Source organism: Lepisma saccharinum, chromosome 15, assembly GCF_977018435.1.
Source record: "Lepisma saccharinum chromosome 15, izLepSacc3.1, whole genome shotgun sequence".
Lineage (NCBI taxonomy): Eukaryota > Metazoa > Arthropoda > Insecta > Zygentoma > Lepismatidae > Lepisma > Lepisma saccharinum.
This window is the reverse complement of record NC_139243.1, coordinates 9,510,667-9,523,319: the sequence shown is the minus strand read 5'-3', so window position 1 is coordinate 9,523,319 and position 12,653 is coordinate 9,510,667. Positions and strand designations below refer to the sequence as shown.

At 38.0% G+C, this 12,653-nt stretch overlaps 1 protein-coding gene across 3 annotated transcripts in view; it reads right to left on the bottom strand.

The window, feature by feature from the left end:
* LOC145999567 (uncharacterized) overlaps nucleotides 1-11,240 on the bottom strand; it is an 87,572-nt gene extending 76,332 nt beyond the window's left edge. Inside the window, exon 1 of one of the 3 annotated variants that reach the window (XM_083136581.1) lies at nucleotides 11,169-11,240. The gene's annotated coding sequence lies outside the window, so the exon portion shown is untranslated. Of the gene's footprint in view, nucleotides 1-7,037; nucleotides 7,154-8,816; nucleotides 8,918-11,168 lie in introns of those variants that run through there. The other 2 variants (XM_083136579.1, XM_083136580.1) reach the window with 2 other exon arrangements.
* Nucleotides 11,241-12,653: the final 1,413 nt, after the last annotated feature.

Below are 12,653 nucleotides of genomic sequence, written 5' to 3'. Positions count from 1 at the left end.
GCGCTTTCGGTGTTCTCGCAGCGCACTTGAGCACTATGTAGATACTTGTCAGCATTTGGAAGCTGCACAACAAAGGTAGCGCCACACTTAGGGCGATTCGTTGTAATTTCTAATCTCTGGAACGCGGGAGGGGGTACGTTCTTGAATGAGAGAAGGAGTCAACTACTGGCAATATTAACGAATCGTTTCATCTGCGGAACGTTCTACAATATAATGAGGATATAAATATGCGGATTCAATTTTTCGATTGATCTGTACAAAGAATCGGTTAATGAGATTTCAGAGGTAAGTGTGACAATTCATACAGTCGATTGGTGATCAGATCAGTCAGCGTCCTCTGATTGCTTTATAAGATATAGTGATTCGAAAATGAAGACATTGACGACAGCAGAACTTCCGGGGCCTCAGAGTAGTGCTAGCTCGGTTCGAGGGCCGAAGAGATCAATGCCCCTCTCTCTCTCTCTCTCTCTCTCTCTTCTCTCAAGTGAATATTTCATCAGTACCGGATATTAAAACAGAAATAAACTGCATAGATCAACTGAAAATCAAAGTTTTGAGTGATGATTTAGTTTTGCCAGAACTAAATTTCGTATATGCAGTCTGAGAATTTCATGATATAAAAAAATACTTTTGTTTAAGCCTACTGGGTTCGAAACACATTCAAACACTTAACTATCATAAAGAGACAGCTGAAAATTTTATGAATGTCGAGAAGAAAAAGCAGGAAGATGTTGCATATGTAGACATTTTAGGTGGAAATTGCAGGCTCTACCAGGATCCAAATCAGGGCTCTACCAACTGAGCCACCTAGTCATCCTTGACTTCAACCGATTTTTCGTTAAAATGTCTACATAGTACATGTCCTGTGTATATCAAATCGTAAGGTGATGCCTGTATAGTGAACAGCACAGAAAATATAGGAGAGAGAAGAAAACTGAGGAGCATTATCACCGGTTGAGGATATTTTTTTCTGTGGTCAACAAGAGCTACTACTTCGAGGTGACAATGACAGTGGCCTAATAAGGGAGATTTCACACCGTGTCGCCTGAAGATTAGGTTTGTGCGGCCTTTTGTGTCTCTACGGTGTGAAACGTTGCTGTTGATTGGCCCATTCCAATCAACATGTATCGCGTGTCCCTTCGGTCTGAAACCTTCCTAAGTCTTGAAAATCCAAGTCACAAGGATGGAAAATAAGGGCCTTGTTAAGGTTAGGTGTGAAGGCAGGCAGACGACAGCACCCTAAAGGATCATATTCAAACCTGCAGGAAGAACGCAACTCCAATACGATGATAAAAACTTCTGGCGAGTTCATTTTAAAAAAATTGTCCGAGATAGAGAGAGGCGTGCCCAGGATTTTCGGAAGGGAGAGGGGTTACGCATACTATTTTCGGTGGTCATTCCTGATTTTGCCATTTTTGCCCTGTCTTTGACGTTCCTCTTTTTTTTAAATGAATACTGGGTCAAATGGAGTTATTACCTCACCAAACCTCCCTTCGGCACGTCACTGGAGATAAATGAGTAAGCATTTGATCATAGTGGGAGACGAAACATTATGAACGGAAGGGTTTTCACTGTGCATTAATTGTTTCGTGATCCACCTGTATTCGAGAAGACTTCCTTTGTTTTGTGCCGATACATGACAAGACAGCGGAAACTGTGACAGGCATTTTTGAACACTTGTGAGTGCTAAGGCCTGAATCTGAACAATTTGGTGGGTTTCGGCTTTTATAAGAGCTGAAAAAATGGGAGGACAAGACACGTTAGTGGTGTTCAGGCTCGAATCAGAGAGTAATATTCGAGAGCTGTCTGCGTCCAGTTCGCAACCCACAATTTGAATCTCGCGTCTATGCTCGCGTTGTCGAGTGGATTGTCCATCCCGTGCATGTGTAACAGCTTCGGAAAAACCCTCAAAGATACCATAGATGTTTTTATGCCTGATGAGAAGAAATGGACAAACACACATACTGAGATGGTTCCAGCACACAATATTAATGCATGGAAACAGAGGAGTCGAGTGGTAAAAAATGTTTCGATTTCATGTTCTGATTAAAATGACAGCCTTACAATGGCAACGATTTAAGAGATAGTTGTTCCCCATTTTTTATTTTTTTGCCTCAACATTATGGCCTCTTAATGTTAAGCCTTGGCTACCAAGAGAAAGTAAACTTTCCTTGCAACGCCCTACGCACCCCCCCCCCCCCCCGGTTTTGGAACCCAATTGCCACCTCTGGTCTTAAACACACAATTGTGAGGTTCTTACTATACCCCTTAAAAAATGGTGTTGAGCCCCCCCCGAAAGGAATTCCTGGATACGTGCCTGGCGTCTACGATGATGCAAGGAAGGCAATTTTGGACATCTATTTATTTGCAAGCTGGCGCCGGTACTTTCACACGGGACCGCATTGCTCGTTTGGAGCCCTCTTTGTCTTGACGGCCGGGGCGACCCCCCTAGCTACCACTCTTGACTTGAAGCCAGGAAGAAGGTGACCCTAGTATAGCTGTTGGGCTAGTGAAAGTGAACTATTCTGTTACATTTCTTCTAGTATGTTTCAAATATGAAGTGACTTTCTACTATGGATTCCTTATTTTTTTTCGGAATGCGGATCGACTAAGACAGGGAAGTTGTGTCCCTTTTTTCTCGGATTAATACATAAAGGACTGCTGCAAAGTTAACATGTCTCAGGGCTTACATTTCATCGATCACCCTTGCCATGCACAACTATGTAAGGGGTTAAAAGGTTTCCAATGTGAATCCATCTCTTTCAGTCTAGTACCTAGGTGGACAAACGTAGCTATGTTTTGAATCAAATAATTTGCAAGTTTCACATGATCACAGCCCATTTTGAAAGATAGTAATTGAAACATATCATTTGAAATTAAGAGCTGAAGAAGTCACTCTTTGGATGAGGCATGTAACAAGAATTCTGGGACATGTTTGTTCTATTTGTATGTTTTACGCTTGCAAGCTCGTCGAAAATGTCAACCTTATATTTTAATTATGTTGACTGCATTCAATCAATTCGCTACTGTACAAATATATCTATAAATCACCTTTATGCAGACTCGTAACCAATCCAATCGATTTCCAGGGCAATTTGCTTTTGCGCATACAGATTTTAACATAATATTCTCACTTTCGCTGATTCCATTGTGCAATGTAAGAATAATGTAAATAATTCATAATTAATTCATTGAGTGGAATTTGTGTGACAGCTGGGCGCGTTATAGCAATTACCGCGATCACAAGAGAGACGTGGAACCATCAAAATGCTCATTCCGTTCTAAATGCATCTTTTACAAATAAGTTGGCAATTAAATATTACTCTAATTCTACATTAAGTCTCTTAACCACATGTAATTTTTGTTTTTGTTATTAATTTTGTACTTATTTTCTGTTGTTAATACGTTCCAATGTAAAATGGCTAACCCTGTATTTGGAAGCTTCTGTCAAATAAATAAATTTCATTGACACAAATTTTTAAACTAGCACTTCAAAAACTTTCAATATTTATTTACACCTTACTCCCTCTCTACAGGGGAAAAGTGTAATCGTTTAATTTCCACTCTTTCACTCTTTGGTAAAAACAACTTTCATTTACAAATCAAAACACTGGAGAATAAAAAAACTGTTGAAGGTTCAGATATACATTTCATCAAAAACGGACCAACAGTTCTCGAGAGGAGGACAAATACGATCCTACGTTCCCCTACATGCGTTTACTGTGTGCGCCTTGAACAAGAAGGGAACGTAAAATCGATAAGGACCCTTCTCTGTCGATAGTACTAGTTCGGTTTCGACAGTCCTTTCAACTTGTTATTGGTCCGTTCAAAAATTTACTGTTACTGGGCGTGCGCAAACTTGCCTCGGCGAAGCGTCACACCCAGTACGCCGACCACTCGTCTTTTCTCGATGTAGTCATGCTATGACGAGGCAACACGACTCGCCGAAGTATGCGAGAGTTTTGTGGCGCCTGCCTTGGAGGCTAGGATCCTGAGGAACTTGTAATTCGATGTGGCAGACATGACTTTGTGGGCAGCGTACACTCAAGATAAAAATATTTGTACTGAAATAACTTGCAAATTTTAATTTCCACTGCTGTACTGCGAGAAAAGGCTGGTATGCAGCATATTTAACAGATTTATTTCTTTATGTCAGGATTTAATGTTACCTGCTGCAAACGTAACGATTATTCAACATTTTTTCTCATTTTCATCTTCACACGTGGCTGGTACAGCCGGCAGCAAACGTAATAGTGAACAAATTTCCGACTGCTGTTTACATTCACTTTTATTTCATATCCTGCGTGTTTATAAGAGTCTAAATGATACGGATGTTGGAGTAGATGAAGCTGCTTTCCTGGCAGCTTTCTTTCAATCCGCGAACCTTACACTGAATAAAACAGAGCTAATGAAAATGTCAATGAACAATTTCATTACATTTGTCGCTAATTGTAAAGCCAGCGGCAAAGACAATAGTAGGCAAATTGCCCAATGTAATTTTCATTCTTCTTTATTCTATGGCATTCTGTTGATGCAAATAAATGTTGTTCTCTTCTTATTGACGTTTTTATCTCAATTCTTGATCAGCATATTGTGGAAAACAGGCTGAATTGAAAATAATGATGGACTATTACTTTTGCCGTTGGGTGTACGATCATAATGCTTTCAACCATGATTTCTTAATCAAGTTGAATTCATGAATTACTCTTATTTCCAAAATTTCTACGCAAATTATTGCGTCTTAGTTTGGATGGAATGGATCCTGACACTAGATGAATAAATGTGAAATATTTTACGTAACACTTCCGTTCCGCTATGATCCAAGAAAGAAAATTTTGACTAGATCGTTACACAATGAACTATTTCAACATTTACAACACCCATTATGTAAGAATGACTTACATATGGAACTGCACAATACCACGTTCTACCAAAAAGGGGTAATATAATGGAATAAGCTTGTTTAACATGCTACCAAATGCAATCAAAGACATAAATTCATTTATACACGTTAAATGTAAAAAGATTCCTAAGGGAACATTGTTTTTACACAGTACAAGAGTACATCGATACCGTAAGTGGCAGGAACAACAACAATAATAAAAAATGAAACCGCATGCACTATCATCGGTGTTTATATAGTTTATTTTCTTTTGTACCTGTGACTGCAGTTTTGGGTCTATTTATCTAGACTAGATGTAATATAGGTGACTATCTGATGCTCTTGTATAATATTGTAGAAGATGAAACAAACACAAATTCTATTTTATCTCTTGTAAATTACATTATCTACTATGCCTGTAGTTTTATAGATGTATTCTGTTTGTACATGTACAATGTGACAATTCCAAGCTTTGTAAAACTTGAACAGATGCTAATAAATCAATCAATCAATCAGTGTGCCATAGAATTTCATAAAAAGGAATTGGCTTTGGCAGCACTGTTTTTATTTTACCTTCCAATATTTTTAAGCAGTGGTGGCGCCAGTGCGAAGGGGTGCTTGCACACCTCTTAATTTCATCCGTACCCCTTTTTCGAAACCTATTTTGACCCAAAATACTTAACTCTTGCAGTGTCATATTACCTTATGATGAGTTATTAAAACCATTTCGTCATACAGAGCGTAGAATGTAAGATACTGAAGTGAGATCCCTATTATTGTACACAACATGCAAGCCATTGTTCCTAATCTGAAAGAGAAGACGCATTTACTTTCCTGTACTGATCATAGTCTCAAAAGGATCAGTGGCTGTTGTCTTTCTTTCATCAGCATTGTTGGTATTGTTTCATACTTTCTTTATTCATCTAGCCCGTTTAGGGCTTTTCGATAATAACCTACAGCTTAGTAAGAGTTGTTTTTTTGTTTTCTTTCTTAAGCATTGTTGAAAAAATCAAGGACGATGTTTTCCTTTGCATTTGACTACATAGTTCAATACAATTGAAATTTGTATTAGTATGGTTACAATGTATGGCCACTTTCTTGGCCTGCCTTGAACAAGCTTTGATCATTTCAAATTACAAAACATGTGGTCGTAGTGGTCAACGCAAGCAAAATTGAATCTGGTCACTAGCAGACAGCAGTCCAGTTTTATTGGAATATTTCCATAGAAGCTCACTGTCGTTGATTAGTGTTTCATGTATTTACCAAAGCATGTATACATGTTGTCTTTATTGTCAACTTCACACCCCCTACATTTCATTCTGCATTCCCTCAGCAACCTTAGATCAGATAACTAGTAATCCTTGCGATTATAATCCACTGTTTATAATTTCAATTGGGTAAATGATCCAGGATAGTCTTCTGTAGCCAGGAACTTCCTATACGTATCATCTGTTGCTAGATACGAGCAAAGTGGTATCATGGTGTGGAGTGGAGAGGTGTGGAGTTCTTCAACCGGTATTCGACATGCTGACCTCATGTCACCCCATTACTAGCCGTTATAGGAGATTTTTATGACCGGGTTAAGCTACTCGCTCGTAGCTCCCCAATTTCCTCACGATGGTGGGTTGCCACCGCTCCTATACACAGGACGAGAACCCAGGCGGGCCCATGCCACGACCAAACCTTATTTTATAACTCAATAATCCCCAAATCACTACCCACCGATATGATGAATCAATGATGTTCTTATTGAACATTCTGCATATTATACGTTCATTAGTCGATGAAACAACCTCCGTATGCGAATAATAATTATATTCATGGCCAGTTTGTTTTACTTATTTTTAACTTATTTTTTTTAACAGCAATTCTGGCATATTGAAACTTTATTTTAACCGCAATTCTGACATATTGAATCTTTAAAGTGTGACGAATACATACATATCTGCTCATAATTTCTGTCATACAATTAAATTACTTCCGATTCAAATTTTATCATAGACTTCCGAGATCTAATAGTGGACATCAATGTTAATCTTTCATCTATATAGTGACGGTTAGATTAACGGTAGTCACGCGTGATGTTAAATATCCAAAGAAATCGAAGCGTTTATTTTCACTCTAAAATAGAATATATCTACATCTTTGCGCTTACCTGGAAATACATGTAGGCGTGCATGATTTCACTAAGCTGTTATTCTGTTAGCGGCACTTCGAAAGAAACTCTGTAAGTACACCTAGAAACAAGTCAGTCACTCACTTGTAGCTCCCCCAGTTACAATACAATGAACTGGTGCTGCCATCTGTACGTGTCATTTGTAGTAACAATAATAAAACCACAAACAATAAATTTAAAATTAGCAGGCAAATATTCCAGGTTAATACTTAGCTTCTCTTTATTGTTATTCTTGTAAATGGGAAGGGAACGAATGAATATAGGCGTTTCATGAGTGTTTTCTCCTTCTTGCTTCCAACCTCAACCAGGTCGCGGCAGGGAAAAAACGGTTCTTCCAGGCGCGATCAACCGATTATTTTCACACAGCGGATGTTCTCGTTCAAACTGATCATCGCTTGCATTGCCTAGTGCACAGCATTGACAACATTCCATAAGCCCTGGCAACGTTTTCGTTTCACGATTTATTTATTTATTTGTTCCATACATATATTATTACAAACCTTTCGCAGTTTAAAGATAAAAGAACATGTACCCCAAGAATAAAAACTTCCATTGCAAGCAGATAGGTATTAGGCTGCGTGTACGCTGGGCCTAACTTTGAAACATCCTTGTGCAATTAACAACAGTAGAAGAATGCCATTGATGTTTAATTCATGCCATTCAGATTTTTGGAGAATTACTTTGTGAATATTTTTCAATACCTTACTGAGTAGTAAGTATAACTTGTCATACCGACATACTTTTTACTTGCGACTATAATTCTGTATCGCTGGAGCTAAAATGCTTATTTTGTGTCATACGCCATTCGATGCTGATCGTTTCAAAAGACGCTGTAAAACGTTCTATCAATGTTGAATTTTAATAATAATAATAATAATAATAATAAAGGGTTAGAACGCGCAGTTACATGCTGAACGTACAAATTTAGATATTAATAATATACAGAACACAAGCCGTGCAACAGAATTGTGTGTTGAAATAAGGGAGATGAAAATTGGGTACATGGGAAAGTAAGGTGAAATAACCTAGCTTTGAAAAAAAGAAAAAACAGTGCGTAATGAAAAATAGTTTCATTAAAAGAGACAATGACGGGCAAATATAATATATTTTGGAGGGAAAGATGAACAAACCGAAAAATCCTGTGTTGGCTCAACATCACAAGGACAACTGAGCAGCTATCTAGAAGGAACAAAGCAGATTTTAGTCTAATAATCTAGATAATAGCGACGATGGGACTCGATACTCTAACCGCACGTCAGCCAATGAAAATCCATTTGGCAGGTCTTGGCACAGACAAATTACCCTTCTTAGTCTGTGGTCTTGGTTCTCAAACGGCCGTTATGCCACTGAAATTTGTTCCATGTAGGAAAGCTAATCTGGAATTTTTGAAGTGTCGATAATTATGATCAGACAGAGATATAACATCCTCAAACGTCTGATCGATCATCAGATAACAATTGCATTATTTTGCTCATAAAACTTATAAACGAGACATCGTATTTATCGAATTTAATATCGCGTAGCTACGATTTTAAGAATGGAATTCCATCGGATTTTCACAAAATTTTACATATTCGTCAACTCTTGACTAGAGGATCAGAGGTAAGAGAAAACTTACATCCTTGAGAATAGTTTCATAGTATTTAGGTTGAACAATCATATGGTTTCAATGTAATTTTAGTAAAGTCTGGGTGAAAAAAACATGTAAATAACTAGGCCATGACCCTTATGAATTATTACTAGAGAAAGCAGACTTACCTGCGGTTATGAACTGTCACTACAGTAACTTTCCAAAAAAAAATCTTGCATTAGACAGGCACTCAAGTACACTACAAAAATTTTGAGTTCAACGCTCCCCTCCTAACAAGGGATTGTGTGTTAGAACCACAGAGCGACACATTCGCTGGAATGAGAAATGTATTTCTCAGCGCCTGTGCGAGAGGCTAGTGGAAAGTGCGCGCGCAGCTGGCAGTGAGTTACGGAGACAACTCTCTCCGACTACACTTCACTACACTACAGCAGAAGTTAAACAGTTGTGAGGATCTGTGTTTGCGACCACATATCACAATGAAACTTACTTGATTAGGCTATACAAAATCTACCAACAAGTTGCACTCAAGTTACCATTGTGTGACTTTTCTCAAACAAGTTTAAACTGATGTTAAGTTATCAGATTCGCAAGAACACTTTCTCAGTAGCGACCCATCAATTTTATAACAAATTTGAGTGCTTTTGATTCCGGGAGTGGAAAGCTACGTATGTATGAACTTTGTGCAACTCACAAAAATAATCTGTATTCTTTCTACCTGAAAGTTGCAATATAAGGTAACTACGATTCTTTATCCGTCTGCGAAATTTCCGATTGAAGCACAAAAGAAATCTTGCCGTCAACGGTTCAGTGTACACAATCTAATCAATAATCTGTAACGATTGAGTGAAAGGAAATATAGAAATGCCATTCCTGTCCTAATAGATAGTTGCCAACGCATACATTTATAATGTAATGATATTGTTCTTTTAGGGGATAGGGAGAATATGATTCTTTCCTTGTCTACTCAGTATTATATTTTTTCAGCTTTCATGTGGTTGTATTTGACGTTATTTTAAAAAGTGATTTTAGAATAATGAAGAAATTACCCGTTCCCTCTTTCCGTCCCATGCACGGTGTTGGTTGATACGGACGGATAGAACCGTAGGCAAGTCTCATTTTAATCTATTTGACGTGACTTGTGAAAGAGGCTAGAACTATGTCGGTCGATTCGTGGTCCGAATAGTTCTCCTTTGCGCAGAATCAGTGGTATATAAAACATGTTACATTTCACCATAGAGATTTTGTAAAAGTGGTCACCTAAAATCTTTAAATTTTTGGCATTTCAGCTCCTTTCCTAAAAGAGGAAAGTGCAGTATGTAGGTACAAGTAAAGCGCAAGACTAGTGCGTCACTTATCTATAACCAGTTTTATAAACCACTTAGAAACTTTGAATGACATCCTTACCTAAACAAAGCCACAATATATATCTATATAATCCTTCATTCCATCCAATTTTTTGCGACCCTTTCAATTTTGCAAAAAAAAAAGACCAATTCATCCACTCCCATCGAGAGATATCTGCTAATGTTAATCTGCCACTTGTATACCCCAATGATAGCTGTAAAGTAGCACTGCTCCTAGATCCGTATTTATATATGTGGAGTCCCGAAGCTATACTCTGTCCAGGGAATCTGGAGCGAGCGAACGAAAGCAAGTGTCTGCCCAAGTAGTGACTCGAGTGGGCTCGGCCAATGAACGCGCGAGAGGGAACTGCATTGCTTGCGTGGAGGAGGAAGAGCGCCTACAGTTACCAGCCTTTCCAGCAGCGTGTACTGCTTCGCTCCGCCCACTTACTGTCTCCCCTTGCCTGGCCTTACTACAGAGATTCCCGAGATAGAGTATAACATCATCATGAGCCCCCACCCGGGCTCCTGATATACAATTTCAGAATTTTACCACATTTCTATTTTTTCCCAGCTCATTTAAGGAATTTTTCCCAGTGAAGGCCCCTCTGCAGGTTATTTATTGTAGGCTACGTCGCAAAGAAGAACACACACTCAGGCCAGGACTCAACCCCGGAACATTCTCTTCGAGGCGATTTTCGATGGGATTATTACACCCTTAGAAGTGTTAATGATGATTGTACATGGTTGAAGAAAATCTAGAATTATTGCAGTGATAGTGTAGTGAAAATGCAAATGTTAATAAATGAGTATTTCGGATAGTTTTATTTCCTTGGGACTACAAAATTTAAAACCTACTTCAGTAATTTATACTGTTATCCTTTCATATGGATTATAAAAAATTATAAAACCAAATATAGGCGTGGCACAAAAATTACCAACAAAAACTTATCATAAACACGATGTACTAGAAAGGAATTGTTTGTTTTCGATTCACGTTTCATTCTTTCCATTTTATTGAGAAAAGTAGACAATGTTCTGTAAAGCTTGACAGGCTATCAAAAATTCAGCTATAATAACGTACGCAATTACTAGCAGAACATAAACTGTCATACTTAGTTCAATTCACTACATTTCAAATGTTTTAAAGAGGAGCCTGAAATTGTTCTGACTTACCTTTACGTGTTCTCCTGTTGTATAATTTTGATGAACAGTTTATGAAATCAAACAGAAAAATGGCGAATACTGTTGCAAACTAATTAATTTTGAGAACACACGATAGCCAATCAGGTTCGTATAAGGACCTCGTCATCAAGGTTGCTATAAACAACAACTTTTTTTTTACATAGCAACGAGATAACGTTAGAATATGAATTGCTCATCTTGCACGGAAATGTACACTTGAAATGTAAAAGCTATCACAATGAAACAGTGCAAAGACAAAAGTGATTTATTTATATAATTGATTTCAATGTGTTACTGTGGTGTTCTAGGCAGAAGCTCTATATTGATAAATTAGGGTGGGCAGTACAAACATAAGGCATTAGGTGAGTTTGACTACCATCGTGAGGAAATTGGGAAGCTCCGAGCATGGTCGTAGACAGGAAATGTTTTCGGGGGGGGGGGTTCATCCATAATTGTTCCCATGGGCGTCGCGAGAAATTTGAATAATAGTAATAATAACAATAATTATACAATAATAATTAAAATTTCATAGTAATAAAACAATTTTATTCCATAATAATAATAGGCCTAATAATAATAACAATTATTATTATTATAATTATTATTATTATTATTATTGTAACCGCCCCTGTTGTTGTTATATCCTCGACGGGGCTTACTTAATCTAGCAGACGAGTGAATATCCAGCACAAGTTGTTTTTTTTTACGTTTCATACAGTGTGTACTGAAATCTACAATTATAATAGATTGTTATTAAATTTTAGATACCTTCAAGAAAAAGCTTTAAAAGTCTGATGAAAATTTTAGTCGCAATGTTTTTGTTGTTTGACCTTAAAACTTAATTTTTGGAATTTTGAAAAGTGTGGAACCAGTTATTATTTTTAAAAAAACTTAGCCTGGTGCATGGATTGTCTCAATCGCGAATGTAATACGCTACGAAATTGGAGATCGTAGGTTTGAACTCCTATCAAGGGGATTTTCAACTTTATCGAACAGGAAATTACAAATTTGGAAAGGGAACTTTGGGACAATCATAAGTGAATTTTCAGTCTATATTCGTTGTGAAGCAGGAACAAGACAGGAAAGAGGACAGCAGAAGTGAAAATGGAGGGGTCGCGGGCGAGTTGCGATTCCGGGAATAAATCCTGTTTCACTCAAGTTTCAGAATTCCAAATGTATGAAAATTCTAGCTTGATCGTTTCAACCTTGTCTCCTTGTATTTTGTGATGCTTCGAAAAAAAAATTGGAAAATGAGTTACAGTTTTTGGTTTCTGAACTTCCATTAATCCAACATGTCAGAAGTTTCGGGGGGTTGAACCCTAGAAACCCCCCCTCTAAATACGGCCATGGCTCCGAGTGAGTGAGCGTAACCCGGTCAAGAAGACCTACAACAACGGCTGGGGGTTCGTCGGGCTGATCACCCGTCACCCCAATACTGGTCTAAGATCTCCACGCTATAACAGGTGACGGAGGAAC